The following is a 17,602-nucleotide window of genomic DNA, read 5'->3' as shown; positions in this document are numbered from 1 at the left end:
TATTATATTATATATTAAAAAAAAAAAATATGCTCTTTACCTTAGTTATGTTTCAAACCATTTCTGAAAGGTTTAACGAAAAATATTTATTATTGAAAACATAAACGTGCTAATCTTGCAGGTATCACGTTCTTAAGTTTTGTGATATTAAATATGACTACAGTTATGTATAATAGGTATGGTTTATGACTATTGATGAAAATTAAAACTATTTCTTGAAAAAAAGGTCCTACTCCTTCTTCACTCCATTGGGAAACGAACCACAAAACTTCTGATTTCTGGTCAGGTGCTTTTCCAATTAAGCTATTAGAGGGATCAGAATGAGAACTCTTAATTCAAGAAATTAACACTAATTTCTAGCTAGGTGTTAATGGTACAAGTATTTATTTTAAGATGAATATGTCATATCATCAGCGAATGGTACATTACCGACAGTAGACAATTCTCGAAACCATGAAAGCAGAAAATCCATAATATCGATCAAGTTAAGAATTTTTAATAACATAAAATGCTTAACGTCTTAATCAGACTAGATGGAAAATGAAATTAAAATTATTTCTTGAAAAAAGATCCTACTCCTTCTTCACTCCATTGGGGGAAAAAATAGTGTTACACTGAAAGAAATGAATTGTTGGTACAGTTATATTGTGGGTTGGATCAGCAATCTGTATGGCTGGAATAGACATATCGATGGCTGATCTAACGCGCAATATGATTGTACCAGCTATTCATTTCTTTCATTGTATTTTCTCGAATTAAGAGTTCTTATTCTGATTCCTCTAATAGCCTAATTGGAAAAGCACCTAACCGGAAATCAGAAGTTTTGTGATTCGTTTCCCAATGGAGTGAAGAAGGAGTAGGATCTTTTTTTCAAGAAATAATTTTAATTTTATTTGGACATTTTATTTTCCATCTAATATAATTAAGACGTTAAGCATTTTCTGCTATTGAAGATTCTTAACTTGATCGATATTGTGGATTTTCTGCCTTTAGGTTTGGAGGGTTGTCTACTGTCGGTAAGGTACCATTCGCTGATGATATAACAGATTCATTTTTAAATATTGATGAAAACTTAAATGTATAAATATTCCTTGCTCTTATAATAAAAAATACATTCATGATAAATTACCTTCTTTTTATTTAAAAATATATATGCAAATATTATATCTATATCTATAATCTCTAAAAATTCTAAATATGTGCACGCATCATACCCCCACTAGCGCGCATGACGTGCGACCCAGACGTCGTGCGTATTTTTAATAAAAACAAGATTATATTTCAAACATGATTTACAACATGTTGCAAATTTTAGGTAATGTTCCCGTTTACACCGGAAATTTGTATTTTTAGTCAAAATGATTAGATTTTAACGAAAATAATTTTCCAAATATAATTGTAGGTTAAACTACAGTCAGAAAAATGTTTGTTTTCTTCAAACAAACATTTTTCTAAGTGTAGCGCGCGGTTTTCATCGGAAATATCTATTTAACTATCAAAGAACATTTACAATTTATATTTTAAATAAAACAAGATAATTATATTTTTCCAAATTAACATTTTATACTGGAAATCAGTTCTTTTAATAAAAAAATTATTGGATTTAAAATAACATAACAAATGTTTGATGTGTGACTTTAATTTAAAAATTGCAAGTAACAAAAAAATAATAAAAATCGTTTTATGCGCACGTGTTTGCGTTCTAAACTTCTAATGTATTTTAAAAATAATAAAAATAATTTTAACTCTTATCAAAGTCAAACACGATTTTTAACATTAAAAAATTTCATTGAGAACAAAATAATATTTTTTAATCTGAAAGGAATATATTGCAAAAAAAGATAATTGGCTATTTTCATCAGATTCGCTAATTGATTCTAATTTAAAAAGAAGCATCCTTCCTCAAAATACTGAAGGATAATACATCAAGATGTTTAAATTGTTCATTATTGCACGCAGAAAAAATGTAAAACTGTATAAGTATTTAGCAGTATTGCACAAGAAATAATTGGACAAATAAATTAAATCACTAGATGTTTAGACTGCAGGAAGGGCGTAGAATCATTGCCCGAAGAAAGTGATGATGAATGCATATCTTGAAGCTTTAGAGAATACGTTTTTGTTCTAAGTAACTACGGCAAAGACTGACGAGTAGTAAGTGCAAGTATTTGTAAGTGAATAACAATGAAGAAGAAAAAGAAATAAAGAAGATGATTTTAAGGCAGTAATATTTAAGTCATTTAAATAGGTTAACATTTCCGGAAAGGTAAATTTATAGCCAAAAAATACATTTATTTAGTTATTAAGATTTGTTTCCTGCCCCTTAACTACTTAGTATTATATTTTAGTTTTTTTACGATTCGAACGGAAAATTTTTATGGTGGAATTTATTGTAATTTGCAACCCACCTTATATAGAATATTTTAACACATTATCTTTGACATAATGAGAAAAAAAGGACAAGATTCTAATCGTATAACATTTTTTATGTATATAGAATACTTTATAAATCGATGGGTTCTACGAAGAATAGGCTATCTTTTCGTTACCGTGAAGAATAAGACTAACTTCATTTTTTATGAAATTTAGTAAACACGTAGAAGTGTTAAAATAAATCAAAATGTTTCTAAATTTCTTGTTTTTGAAGTTATAGGAGCTTAAATTACATTAGAAACTGTAATATAAAATGCTGGAATTTTGAATTCGTTGGAAATGTTTCGAAAAATAATAGGTTCTTTGTTTCTCCTTAAAACTTAGCTAAATGAAGTTATCCTAATTCTTCACTGTAACGAAAAGATAGCCTATTCTTCATAGAAGCGATCGAAATGTAATTAAACGTGTTTTAAAGTTGAATTACATTTTTTTATGTGTATTATTTGCATGGCTGTCGCAGCCTAGTTTACATGAAATTTTAATGAACTTGATGCAATGCCTAAGAATATTCTATAAGATATTTTTAAAGATTTCAAGGGATTTGATAAGATTTAGGAAAATTTAAATGATTTTAAAGGGTTTTAAAGCCCTTTCAGGAAATATCAGATTTCGAAGAATTTCACGAGATTTTTAAATATTTTAATGGATTTCAAAGAATTTATTTACGGAAAGTGAGGAACTTCTTACGATTTTAAAGCTTAAATTTTTTAAATGCATTGAATTGAGTAGAATTGAGCTAATTCAGAAGAATTGCAATCAATTTAAAATAATTCAGAATAAATTATTAAGAATTCAGGGCTATATAATATCTTTTTTAAAGCTCTTGAAAATGCCTTGGAGCCTTTTAAAATATACTAAGATATTTTTAATTTTTCAAAATCAATTGCAAATGCTTTAGATTCTCTTAGAGCACTGTTGAATATTTAAAAACACTTAAACTCTTTTGAAATCCCTTGAAAATTTATAAGGCTCTTGAAAATTCTTTGGAATTTTTAAATATACCATAAAATATTACAAATCCGTTGATAAATTATTTACATACAATAAAAATACATTAAGATCTTTTAAATCGATTGAAAAGTCCTTGGGATCTTTTAAAATATTCTAAAATCTTTAAAATTGACCTTGAAATATTTGAAAATCTATCAAATATTCCTGCTAATACATTTTTGTAAATTTATTAAAATATCTTAATTCACGTTAAATACATTAAAATAATTGAATATTTTTGAAAATCTTATCAAATTCTTTAGAATCTTTTAAAATATCTTAAAACCTTTTAGGTCTCATAAAATAGTTGCAAATTTTTGGAAATTCTAGTAAATTCTTCAAAACACCATAGAAATTTGTTTGAATCTCTTAAAACCATTCAAATCTTTGGAAATTCCTTTAAATTTTTTGAAATCCCTTTAAAATGTTCTAAGCTTTTGAAAATTCCTTAGAAGTCTTAAAACGATAGTAAACTCTTTTACATTCTTTGGAAGGCTTTCAAATTCATTCTACCTTGAAAGTTTTTCAAGTACCCTAAAATCTTTAAAACGCTTTGGAATACTTTTAAATTCTTTCAAAACGACTGAAAATTTCTTGGAATCTTTTATAATACCCTGAAACCTTGAAAATTCTTTAAAATCCTTAGAAATACCTTGGATTTTTAAAAAACGTTGGTAAAACTATGAAATTCTTCAAACCTTGCTGATAAATTGTTTGAAAATTTATTAAAATATCTTTAGAGCTTTTAAAGTCCCTTGAAATAATTTAAATTCTCAAAAGTCTTATAAAATCCCTTTTAAAATATCTTAAAACCCTATAGGACCTATAAAATTGTTCAATATATTCCGAATATCTAGAAAATTCATCAAAACAACATGAACATTTTTTGTAATCCCTTAAAATCGTTTAAATCCTTGGAAATCCTTTGAAAGCTTCGGATAACCCCTGAAATTTTTTTTAATGTTTTGAAAATTCCTCGGAAGTTTTAAAAATACCCTCAAAATCTTTAAACTCCTGTGGAATAGCTTCAAATGATTGAAATCTATGAATAAATCCTTGAAAACCTTTAAAATGCTCTTCCTTTGAATCCCTTGATACTTTTTAAAGCTCTTGAATATTCATTGGGAGCTTTTAAAATATCCTTAAAAGTTTAGAATCTTCTTAAATCCTTTGAAACATTTTAAAGCTCTTCAAAATTCTTTGAAATTGGTAAAAATGCCCTAAAATCTTCCAAATTCTTTGAAATCACTTTCAAATGATTGAAATTTATCAAAAATTTCTTGTAATATTTAAAAATACCAAGAGGCTAATTTATTTTTTTAAAGTGGCTAAAGTGATATTTTCATTGAAATAAATGATTATAGTGACTTTATCTTTAAAAAGTTACTAAAAAGTGATTTGAGAAAAAAGCTCTTGACAGATACCTTTTACAGATATTCCCAGAATTTTGCGATTTTTTTTTAAATCTCTGACTTTTCCCTGGTTTTTAAATTATTTGTGATCTGCCGTGGCCGTGTACTGTTCAGAGATTTAAAAAATGTATATAAAGTAATTCAAGTATGCAAATCCTTTTAAGTCACCTTTTACTTTCTGTTAAAAAGGGGAACTTGGTTTTCTAAGAGTATTTATAATTTTGTACATTGAAATACGACTACCTAATCTGAATTTTTATTCATTCACTTGATTCGCAAAGATACATTCTGAGAAAGGAATCATAAATGGGAAGATATGCATTCAAAAAATCCGTTACGAGGTCGAGAGAACCCGATTGAGCCTTAATGATCATGTGCGTTAGTATCCTGTCTTTTTTTCAATTGCTTTAATCTTTCAAGCTATGTACATCGTAGAATCGCAACGCGGTATAAAATTATTCTTCCATTTGTCTTCCTCACTTTGCAGACAGCTTTTATTGTGTGTATTAAATTATCTTGACAAGAAAAAAAATATAAGCTACTCTATTTTGCTAAACCCACGCGAAGATCTCGATCTTATATTGTCAAATTGAAATGAGAGATGGGTGAATTTATGTCGATGTAAACCAAAAATTGTATTTTTCGGGAGGCGTAGATTTTAATTTAGAAGGAAGTTCTTGCAATTTTAGATTTGAAATTAAAAAAGTTTTGATTTTTGTAAAACTGTCTTTTAGAGCTTTTTGAAATAAAAAATAGTGTAATTATGCACTGGGGATAATTTGGGACATTGTCAAAATATCTTTTATAATATGGGGAGATAATTAAAAAAAAATAAAGATAACCATTTTATTTGTATATGAATGTACGTATTTGATTTCCAATATTGGCAGCCTCATTAAAAAAAATCGAAACAAATTTTCCCCAATGTACTCCACTAAATTCGGATGACAAAAATGAACATCAGGAAAAAATATCAACGGATTCTGATAAGGACCATATGGATCTGTAGGGGTTTCTGAATCCAATGATGCTTTAATAATTGTTAGACAAAAATGTTGTTTAGAACTATTATAGGAAACACGAAGAAAAAGAACGGTTTTCTGTTAATTGTCCGGGAAAAACTGTACTTTTGGTTACCAGAGCTAAAAATATATTGAAAAAAATCGGATAGAAGTTTAGTATGTTGTTCAATATTTTCGGAATTCAGATCAGGCTTTAACCAATTTTAATCATCAGTGAGGTCCAGCCTGACGTATCAGAATGATTTTGTATTTGGATATATCATTCTATGGTGAGTTAATAACTCAGATGTTTGATGTACCATAGATTTCAGGATTGCAAACGATTGCATGAGATTGCATAAGATTCTATGGATTATAGATAATTTATGATAAAAAATCATTATATGAAAAATAATTATAGGATAATCAGTATTGGAATGAATTATACAAAAATATCGAAGGAATTTATATAAAAAGTAAAAAAAAGTACAACAAATCAACAATTTATTTTAGACCACCCATAATGTCATATTAAAGTACCAAAGTAAAGTAAAGTACCAAAAAATCTTCAAAATAATTAGAGTTCCTATAAATCTCAACTTTCGTTCTTTAAATTATTAAAATCCTTAGAAATCCCTTGAAATAAGATCTTTCAAATTAAACTTCCCCTGAAGTTTAATGAAATTTTCTTTATTTTCAAAAGTTTTCTAGAAATTCTTTGAAATATTTGAATATTCTACCAAATTCTTAAAAAGCTCTTAAAATTCTGCATAGCTCTTATAATCCATTTTAAAAAGTATAAATCATTTGAAAGCCCTTAAATATAATTTGAATTAGAATTATTTATTAAAGTTATCTTTAAAAACCGTTTAAATCCCTGGAAATCATTGCAATCCCGTCAAATCTTTGTAGATTTAATAAAGTCCTTCCATCTTGTGAAATTCCTTGAAATACGTTAAAATCTCTTGGAATATTTGGAATGGCTAGAAATCCCTTGAAGTATTTGGAATCGTCAGAAATCCCTTGAAATATTTGGAAATCCTATACAATTCTTTTAATTCGCCTGAAATATTTTTAAATTCCTTCAAATCGTGAAAATATTGTTAATATCTTTAAAATAGATCAAATTTTTTAAAAATTGTTCAAATACTTAGAAATTCCATAAAATTCTTTCAAAATACATATGAAACACAAGCAAGTTCCTCGAAATCTCTTGCAATCCTTTGGTAGTCTTCAAACCTCCTGATGTGTTTGTTATTTGTTAGTAATCTTCAAAATGTCATGAAATCTTTATGAAATCTGACGAAATCGCTTAAGATCCATAGAAATTCATTGGAATTCAAAGTAAATTAAACTTATTTATTAAAATTCTCTTTTAAACCCCCGTTCAAATCCCTGTAAGTCTTGGACTTCTTTAATCTTGTGACATTTCTTAAAATCCCTTGAAATTTTTGAAATTGCTAGGAATCCCTTCAACTTTTATTCAACTAAAGTAATTTTCTAAAGTTCAATAGAAATATATTGAAATTTTTTTAATCTCTTGAAGTCCTAAGAAATTCGTTAGAATTCTGGGAAGTGTATGGAAATCTTTAAAATCCTACAAGCTCGCTTGAAATGTTTCGCAATACGTAGAAATATTTGTAAATCCATTGAAAACCGATTCAATTTTTTTTAACTAGTTAAAATATTTAGAAACACCTTAAAATCTTTTTTAAAGCCAAAAAAGTAGTGAAAGCCTCCCGGAATTCGTTAAAATCTTTGGAAATCCTTTAAAACCTTCTGATATGTTAGGTAACACAGACCTACAAATAATGGGGTTATGATTGTTTTTGAGCAGGTGTGGGTCAAATCCAAAGCTATTTTCTGCATAGAATCCGAATTTGAGTTCACAGTTGGCTCATCACGTCAGGATTGTTTTTCCTGGGAAAGTTACGACCTTTTTAAGTTTTGAAATATATCCCCACAACGGCATGAGCATTCACATTAACACTATTGTGAATCCACCATCTTAGGAATGAAAGTTTCTATTTTATGACATGATATTCGTAACTAGCGACCCCCAAAATCCCTTAAGTGAAACTTGTTAGATACCAATATCGATTTTGGTAAATTTTGATGAGCCATGTTAAATCCGCCATCTGGAAAATAAAAATTTGAATTTTCTGACTTCATGTTCGTACTAAGCGACCCTAAAACCTATAAGCACAAATTTTCAAGAAAAATTATCCAGTAGGAAAATGTATGCCTCAAAGTCTAAATGTGAATGCTCATGACATAACTAAAATGGTTGTAACTTTGCTGGGAAAAATTGTAATTAACCGCTCAAAAGCTTATTTTGAAGAGTAAGAGCAGCATCAAATTATGCAACTAATAAGAAGGACCAAAAAAGTTAAATCGTCCTGTAAATAACCTCAACCTAGCCAAAATAACCATTTTTCGAGTACATAAGCTCAAATATCTCACAATCCTGACGTCCCGTACAGAAATTTCCAGATTTAAAAAGAAATAGATATTTAGCCCCTATCGGATTTCCCGACCTGGCTCTGATCGGTATAACTTGGTGGCCCATATTTGGGCCCCACCGGGCCAGACCGGTTTCCTACTGAAACGCCATCTCCATACGCTCGCACAACTAGTGCTGCTTTTTGTCTTCTGACAGTGCAGTGAAATTCGAATATTACTCGTTTATAATATCCTATCAATTATTGAAAATGCATAAGTGGAGTACGCTACGCGTTCGGAGGCACCGAGTACTAGCTAAAATACCTCGAAATCTGCGGAAGGAAAACGACCCTCTATTCAATTTCTTATAAAAACCTATAGAAATGGTCAAAAGGATATATAGAAACATATAGAGCCATATAGAAAATTCATAAATTCTATATGGCTCTATATGGTTCTATATATCCTTTTGTCCATTTGTGTACGTTTCTATAAGGCATTTAATAGAGGAAAAAGTAAGTAATTGTGCTCTGCGCCTCATTGAAATCAAACATCAAATAAATCAATAATAATCAATTAAGTTGTTGTTTTTTTCAATCAATATAAATGAAGTGATTATAGATGGTAATGTAAGTGTTTCGATAGTTAACTTTGTTCAACCAGTTCAGTTTATGAATTTGAACGAGCCAGAAAATTGGGAACCGCTTGAAAATCAATTTCCGGCTGACATCAACGCAGTTTCAGATAAAATTAGGGGCCATCCATATACCACGTGGACAATTTTTTACCACTTTTTGACCCCACTCCCCCCTCGTGGACAAGCGTGGAATTTTGTCATACAGCTCCTCCCCCAAACTGTCCACGTGTTATATAGATGGCCCCTTAGTACATTTACAATTAGATTAGTCCAATATTATTATATGATGAAATTTAACAAGTATTTTTTTCAATTATTATTTAAAAACTCAAGGTTTTTCAGCTTAATGTAGAGTTAGAATTTTAAAATCTGTTTTCACAAAAAATGGATTGTAGTTTGCTCAAAATTTTAATATTTTTAGATTTTGTGAAAAGAATATGTGATATAATCGAATATGCAATTGAAACTTTGATTCTGTATTATAATAGGTTCATTATAAAAATACATTAAGGACTCCTTTTCATAATATGAATTTTGGAATAAAGTATTAGAATTAAAATACCACTTGAGTAAATAAATACCACTTGCATGCGTCGTACTTGGCATCTAATTGGTTGCTATTAGCGCGCAGTGGAAAATGCTACAAAATATTATTTTTTTCGTTTATTATAAATAATGGCATTTCAACTTACTAAAATGTCCATTAGGTCGAAATTAATTAATCCTAATTAAAAAATGAATTAAATGCATATTCTGTAATTAAAATGTTAAATAACCAGAAATATTTTATTCCAAAATTTCCATGCTTTTAAAAAGTTTTTTTTTGTCAATATCGCTTCTTAGCAAATTAAAAAAAAATCGATCATAATAAATGATGGCTTAATTTTTCGGAGAAAAGAATATCTACAACTATCTTTTCGAATTTTTCAAGAAGTAAAGCAATTGACACATGCTCTTAACGTGTCCGTGCTACTTTCATTTTAACTGAAAAGAACTTTATTGGCAATTCCAAAGATTGAGGTGGCCGTCGAAAGGAGAGGATCATTCACTATTTTCGAGTTTACTTAAATTAAATCTTCATTCGCGAAATTCATAAATGGATTCTGATAAGACTGATCGGGTAACGCTTCGGCACTGATTGGGTTTTCCCCCTTCGGCAGTCCCGACCTGGCCTCGGTCTGAGCCAGATTAAATTTCTGCCCGAGACGCAGAACGTGGCTTCGGAAATGACCCCTAGATGTACAATAACCAAATCTTGTTCATCTATATAATCTTTAAAATATCATAAAATGTTTACGAAATATGACGAAATTTCTTAAAACCTATTTAAATTGCTTAAAATCTGTCGAAACCATACGTTAATTAACCAAAATTATCATTTGTTTGTACTTTCTCGATTTTTTGCATCTATTTTCCAATATTTTAACATTCTTAATTTCTATACTGATTTTCTTATCATAATTTACTATAATAATTTTTTAAGAATCGCGCAAAAATGATAAGAAATTCATTCTAGGAACATCATTATAAACTTATACTGAATTTCCTAAAATATTTTTTTTCGCATGGGGGATTACGCGGTGTTGTAAACGATTACATAGGATTGCATGAGATTGCATAAGATTGCAGAGAGAGTATATACCAGATTAAAGAATTAATTAACCCCTCAAGTATTTCACAGTTTGATCCACAATTTTTAATCCAACTTTAATCGAAATTTACGTCTGTAATTTTAACTGTGGGCCTCTTAAATGGCTATATAAACTTAATTTGCATTTATTTTCTTTCTCTCAGAGAAGGAAGTCATAAAAAATTGCATACAAAAGGAGTACGAGATTACACATGGCATTAACGTTCTAAAGCGGTCAAAACGAGCGTCGCGACTCAGTATTTCTAATATTAGGATCGTTGGTCTCTGAACATGAATATAATGGTCGGAAACATCAATTGTCATTAAAGCGTCGGAAACGAGTACCTAGTTTGTAACTTGGCGAACTGCACGATGGCGTCCTTTTCTCTCTTTGACTTTCCGGGACACATTAACCGCTAATATGCACCGGGACCGGAATAACTATAACGGATAAGCGGGATAAGCGAGAGATTGTGGATAAGGTCAAGAAACAATGCACGGTTTGTCCCTGACACACTCGGCCCTTTTATCGATGCGCCACACCGACATTACCAATTATTCTAGTCGACTTGCAGTCACTTTCGCATTTGTCACAGCAGCAGCCATATACTTATAAAATGTCCGGTTGTAAAACGGATACATACTTACAACACCACCATTTGTCATAATATAATGTTATTAATCCGCCTACTACTTGCGCATTTGCTGATAAGATCGACGCTCGTGGATTTTTATTTTAAGAAGAGTATAAGCAGATTATAATCTTCAGAACGGATTAACTCTAGACAATATTGTCTGCTCAGACGGAAAATTTACATGCAGAAAAAATCTGAAATAAAATAAATTTGATTTTCCTCTCTAGGTATGTCTCTTTTTACGAGAAGTTATTTCAAGCGAATGAAAATGAATCCGAGGAAATTAAGTAAATTTCAAAACAATCCAAAAAAGATTAAACTAACATTTATTTGCTGTCTTTAGTTCCAGAAAATGCAATAGAAAAGGATTGGAGGTCAAAATTAAAAGTTACTGGGTGGAAATTATTCCTTTAACATTTTTTTAAAAAATCGAGATTTGCAGTGCGACTCTCATAGAATTTTTTACATGCGGTAGTTGATTTTTTTTCTATCTGGCGTAAAAGTTAATTAACACAGAGTAAAAAGCCATTTTCAAATCCATACTGAGCTTTAAACTCCCACTGCAAAATATATTTCACTTCATATAGTGTTTATTTTTAGTTTTTAAAAAGCCTAGGGGCACGTGTTAATATCGACCAATTTGAAAAAACTAATTTTCGTCCCCGTTTTTCTCCCGGCTCTCCGGGTAAATATTCGTGATTTCTCCCGGTTTAGAAAAAAAAACTTTCTTTGCGAAACCCACACTTTTTTACATATATGTTCAATTGCGAAAATCGATAAGCATCAGCAAACCCTTTTGCAAGAAATCGAATCACTTTGAATCGTATAAGTAGGATACACAAATTTTGTGCCAGATGAAAAATGCAGAGATGCGTTCAAGTCTTAGGATTTTTATTTCCTAACGTGAAAAATATGCAAATTAAAAATTCCATTTTAAACCAAAAATTTTAATACTATATTAAAATTATTTAACAATAATTAATAATTTCGAATTTTAAGCTTCTGAATAAACATAAAAATACATTGGGTGTTTTTGGATAATTTAATAAAAAAAAGGAGTTAAATTTTATAATTTCTCAATCGATGCTCAGCAAAGTAAAAAGTTTTATTTTGAATTTAAGAATTACTTAATTGAATAATTACAGATAAAAAATTTAGAAATTAGGAAAATGTAAAATCTTAGAAACTGAATATTTTAAGAGTAGGTTATTTAAAATTTAGAGGAATTGAAATTGTATTAATTATAATTAAAAGTGTTTCAAATTAAATAATAAAAAATTGAAAACTTTTTAATCAGAACAATTCTAAATTCAAAACGATTAAGATTTGACAATTTAACACTGAAAATTAAATTGAATCTTTTGATGTCAAATCTTATGAATTCTAGAATTTTAAATTGTTATTACATAAAGAAATTATAATTTGACATTAAAGCTCATTAGCCAAATTTCTATAAAATCAATGAATGAATTAAATTATACGAAAAAAAACTTTCAAAATAAATAGTAATTTTAAAAGGGAAGCATAAAAATGAAAAAAAAATTACTCCAGAACCTTAAAACTTAAACGAATGCGAACTTAATTTAAAATTGAAAAAAATGTATAGTCGCGAGAAATTGTGACATTAAAACTTTTTTATAATCAACCCTTTTAAAATTTGAATTATTTGAAGTAAATTTAAATTACTTAAAAACTATTCATTTTTAAATTGTTAATTAAACTTTCCAATATTCAACTAATTAAATTTTAGTTGCAAAATTAAAACAAATGGAAGGAAAAAATTAAAAATTGAGCAGCGCTCAAAATGTAATTATTCATTTAATGCTATATCAATTTTATTTTCATAGTTTAAATTTCATCTTTTTTTTATTTTAAACCTATTCTTTAATTTTGTAATTTCAAATCTTCCTCTAAAACTATTCTTCATTTTGAAATTTTCCCATAAAATGTTTCTTTAATTTGAAATGATTTATTTGTTTAAATCTTCAACCAAAAATCGGAAAATTTTAAGATATTACATTGAAAATTAAAATAAATAATATACAACAAGATGGCTGTAATATGATTCCATTTTTTGAAATTGTAAAATTTTAATTTTTGCAGTTTGAAAATCCTTTATATTTATATCTAAAATTATCATATCAAAAACTGACTATCAAGACTTTTAATATCATATTTTGGCATATTTCATAGCGGAATGGCCTTATTATTCTGTATCATTATTTGAATTTAATACTTCAATATTGTGAAATAAAAAAATTGAAATTTCTAAGAATCAATCTAAAAATTAATTTTAAAAAACTTTCGTTTCAAGTCCACGGATATAATTGCTTTAGAATAGCTTATTAAAAGCCATAATTTTCAGTTTATATTGTAAAAATTTTAAAGACGATTAATATGTTATTAATAAGTATCATATCATGTAGACCGTTAAAAATAACAGAATTTAAAGTATTTCGAGAAATAATGTGAATCCTTAAAGTTTAATTATTCTAAACACATTGAAAATGATATGCAAGTCTGCAGAATCATAAATAAACAAATTGTTAATTTTTTGTGAACGTAAGTCGTCTTTTTGAAATCTTTGGGAATATTTTTCAATCTTTGTGAGGACTTTAAAATCATTAAAGTTTTTATAATCTTTTGAATCCTTGTGAATTTCTTCGAAATCTATTTAAATGTTTGTAAAATGTTTATGAAAACTGTTATGTTTGTTTGAAATCATTGAAATCTTTTAAATCTTTAACCAAATTTTTAATGCTTGAAATCCTTATAAATTCTTTGAAATATTATATTTTAAATCTTTATGGAATATTTCGAAATTTCGTGAAATCTTTCCTCTTTTTTGTCTTTATTTGAAATCAATGAAATATTATAAATCTTTGTGAAACATATTTAAGTTTTATAAAAAAATATGCACTCGTTTCAAATTTTTGAAATGTTTTGTATTTTGGTGTACTGTACACTTTTCGAAATCATTTAAAATTTTGAAATCCTTATGGATTCTATGAAATATTTGTGAAGCCTTTTGTATTCGTTTAAAGCCGTTGAAATATTAAAATTTTTTAATCTTTTGAAATATTATAAAGTTTTAACATTATCACTTTCTGAAACCTTTGAAATTCTTGTATTCTTTTGAAATCTTTATTAAATTTTTATGAAATCTCTGTAAAATCTTTTGTGTATTCCATTTGTGAAATCTTTCTTTGATCTTTGTTTGTGAAATATTTTGGGGTGAAGCTCCGAAAAGCGCTTACCTCCAATTAATTTGAAACTCCGTATACCTATGTATTTTGACGCGCAGATCACGAATATGATAGTCAAAATACCCGCAAATTTGACTTTCATGGGGAAAACCATGAAAAACCCATAAAAATAATGTTTTTTAAGTTTATCTTAGTAAATAGTGAAAATTTATAAAAAATCTTCAAATAAAAGTTGTAGATCCTTTGAAAATACATATTTTATGTTAAATATATTTTTACCCTACGGCTGACAGTTTTCGTGAAAATAAGAGAAATGTCGGTAGGAAGTGTAGAGTTGCTTAGGTCACACACGATACCCTTTTCAACGTGTAATGGGGGACAGGAAGGCACACCTATGATTAGCCATAGAAATAGCTTAGGTAACAAACGACCCCCTTTCCAACGTCTCATTGGGAGGGGGGCACCTCTGTGACTGGCCACAAAAATAACTTAAGTCATACACGACCCCCTTCCCAGCGTTTCATGGGGGCGGAAAGGCATCCCAATGACTGGTCACAAAAATAACTTAGGTCAGACACGACCCCCTTTCCAACGTTGCATGGAGGGACGGGCAGGCACTCCTATGACTGGTCCCAGTAAAAACTTAGGTCACACACGACCTCTTTTCTAACGTGTCATGAGGGGGGGGGGGGGGGAGTCTTCCAGGAGTTTTTCATAAAATTGAAGTCGCACCACTAAACATTTTTCAGTATATCTGTGATTTTTCATATTTATCGTCTATTTTGTCGAAAACCATCAGTCGTAGGGTAAAAACATATGTAACATAAAATATGTATTTTCAAAGGATCTACAACTTTTATTTGAAGCTTTTTTTATATAAATTTTCATTATTCACTGAGATAATCGTAAAGAAACATGATTTTTATGGGTTTGTCATGGATTTCACCATCACCAATCAAATTTGCGGGTATTTACACTATCATATTCGTGATCAGCGCGTCAAAATACATAGGTATACGAAGTTTCGAATCAATCGGAGGTAAGCGCTTTTCGGAACTTTATCCAAAATCTGATGTAATGTTCATTTATTGAATAATGAACAAAATATCAATTATATCTTGACAAATAAAAAACTTTTTAGTAGCCAGATTTCTTATAAACGAGACGTTTCTTTCATAACCGACTAAAATATTTAAATGACTTTTTACATTTCAATAAAATGACTATTTTAAAAGCAAAACAAAAAGTCAAGGTTGTCGTGAAAAATTCAAGTAGATTATTTCAAAGTTTTCAAGGTGTAAAAAAAATTCGAAGAGAATTCCAGGTTTTTCAGGTCACTAGACACGCTAAATATTTGACCTCGTAGTAGAAAAGTGGCATTTTAGGGTATAAGGTCCAACATTATATATTAGGTGTGAAATATAGAGGCATGCGCAGTAGTGCGCGATCACAAAGAGACAGAGATATACAGATGGTTTTAGCTAGACACACAAAATAGCGAAAGTCAGTCCCGACGCGCTGACAAAGCTCCCGTTAAGGGTAAATTTTTTCTAGTACATTTACATGCGCTTGGTTGCACCGACTCGAAAAGAGAGATAACGCTCAATCCGCCACCAGCAGAACACGCTTCACATGCTTCACATTTTCCGCGTCTCTGCAAAAAAAAAAATATAGCGCATGCCACGGAGAAGCAACGACTTCTCATGGCTCGCACAAAAAAAAGATGGTGCCCTCCTCTTTGCTGTGCAATATACTATAAAATGTGGGAAATTTTTTTCTCATATTCGTGAAAAATGATATGATGTGAATAATATTTCATAATTATAAATTGCTCCCCTTCCTAAAAATTATGAAAGAGTACCCTTCAGTGATTGGAAAATACGGTAGGAGGAAGTGAGGAGCAATGCGGGGAGAAAGTAAGGGAAATGAGTGGATGGCATGTACGGGAAATTAGGGGAAAAGTGGAGGGGAAGCAAGCGTAAACGAAGGAAATTAGGAGAGGGATTTGAGGGTAAATAAGAGGGGAATTAGGAAAAATAAGAGATGTTGATGAAGTAGGGGAAACGAGGAATGGAAAGTGAGGGAATAGTAAGTTGAGGAAGTGATGAAATGGAAAGTACTGAAAAGGAGGAGAATGTTAGGTGGGTAAGTAGGAGGAAATTATGGGAAGATGGGTAGGAGAAAATTACGAGTGGAGTATTAAGGGAAGTGAAAAAAGGGCCATTATGGTAAATCGGGTTAGTAGAGGAGGGAAAGTAAGGGGTAATTCAGGGAGAAAGGACTGGAATTCAGTGGATGGGATGTATAGGAAATTATGGGAAACGTAGATGGGAAGCAAGAGTACACAAGGGAAATTAGGGGAGGGGATTCGAGGGTAAATAAGCGGGTAATTAGGGAAAATAAGAGGTGTTCGTTAAGTAGGGGAAATGATCAGTGGGAAGTAAGGGGATAGGAATTTGGGATTTGATGAAAGGGAAAGTATTAAAAAGGAGGAGAATGTTAGTTGGAGTAAGTTGGAGGAAATTATAGGGAGATAGGTAAGGGAAAATTAGGAGAGGAGAATGAAGGGAAGTGAGAGTATGGCTATTAGCGTAGAGCGGGTTAATAGAGGAAGGGAAGTGAAGGCTGAGTAAGATAAGTGGGAGAAGGAGTGTGTGAGGAGAGGGGAAAGTAGAAGAGGAAGAAGTTTCGGAAGGAAAGGGAAGCTAAGGTTGAAGAGTGGGGAGAAATAGGAGGAGTAGGAGAAGGAAAATATGCGAGGGAAAGGTTTGAATGACTTAATTGACTTCTTGGTAGGCTACGAAACCCTTTTTTGTAGGCACAAGGCGCCTCCTTTGACTCATTTTTTGTTATAGTTGTTAAATTAACTATACTCATTGCTTGAAATAACTTTGGAAAATTGAGCTATCCTACCATTAATTTGACCCAAGGACTTGGAATTAAACATAACATCCATTCCAGGAATTCCATTAATTCTGGGGGGCAATTGCAATATTCAAAGAGCTTTAATCGTTTCACACCAGAACCCAGCGAGTTGATCGAGCCTAGCTCGTTCGTGGCAATTTCAGCAAGTTTACTTTACGTCTAGTCGGATCGAGGCCAGTCACTAATTCCGGGTTCGCGGAATGCGTTCCAAATGCAAGACAAACATAGACCCAGTCGCATTCGCATTCGCAATTGAAACACCCTGACATATGAGTATAATGTTTCTGGAAA

The 17,602-nt window shown here is 30.1% G+C and overlaps 1 protein-coding gene across 5 annotated transcripts in view; it reads right to left on the bottom strand.

Annotated features, from left to right (window-relative positions):
* Nucleotides 1-17,602, bottom strand: part of LOC117181435 (sterile alpha and TIR motif-containing protein 1) — a 468,060-nt gene that overhangs the window by 224,588 nt on the left and 225,870 nt on the right. The gene's annotated exons all lie outside the window — the stretch shown is intronic.

This window comes from Belonocnema kinseyi, chromosome 10 (assembly GCF_010883055.1).
Source record: "Belonocnema kinseyi isolate 2016_QV_RU_SX_M_011 chromosome 10, B_treatae_v1, whole genome shotgun sequence".
NCBI lineage: Eukaryota > Metazoa > Arthropoda > Insecta > Hymenoptera > Cynipidae > Belonocnema > Belonocnema kinseyi.
The sequence above is the reverse complement of the archived record's forward strand: the minus strand, read 5'-3'. Positions and strand labels throughout refer to the sequence as shown.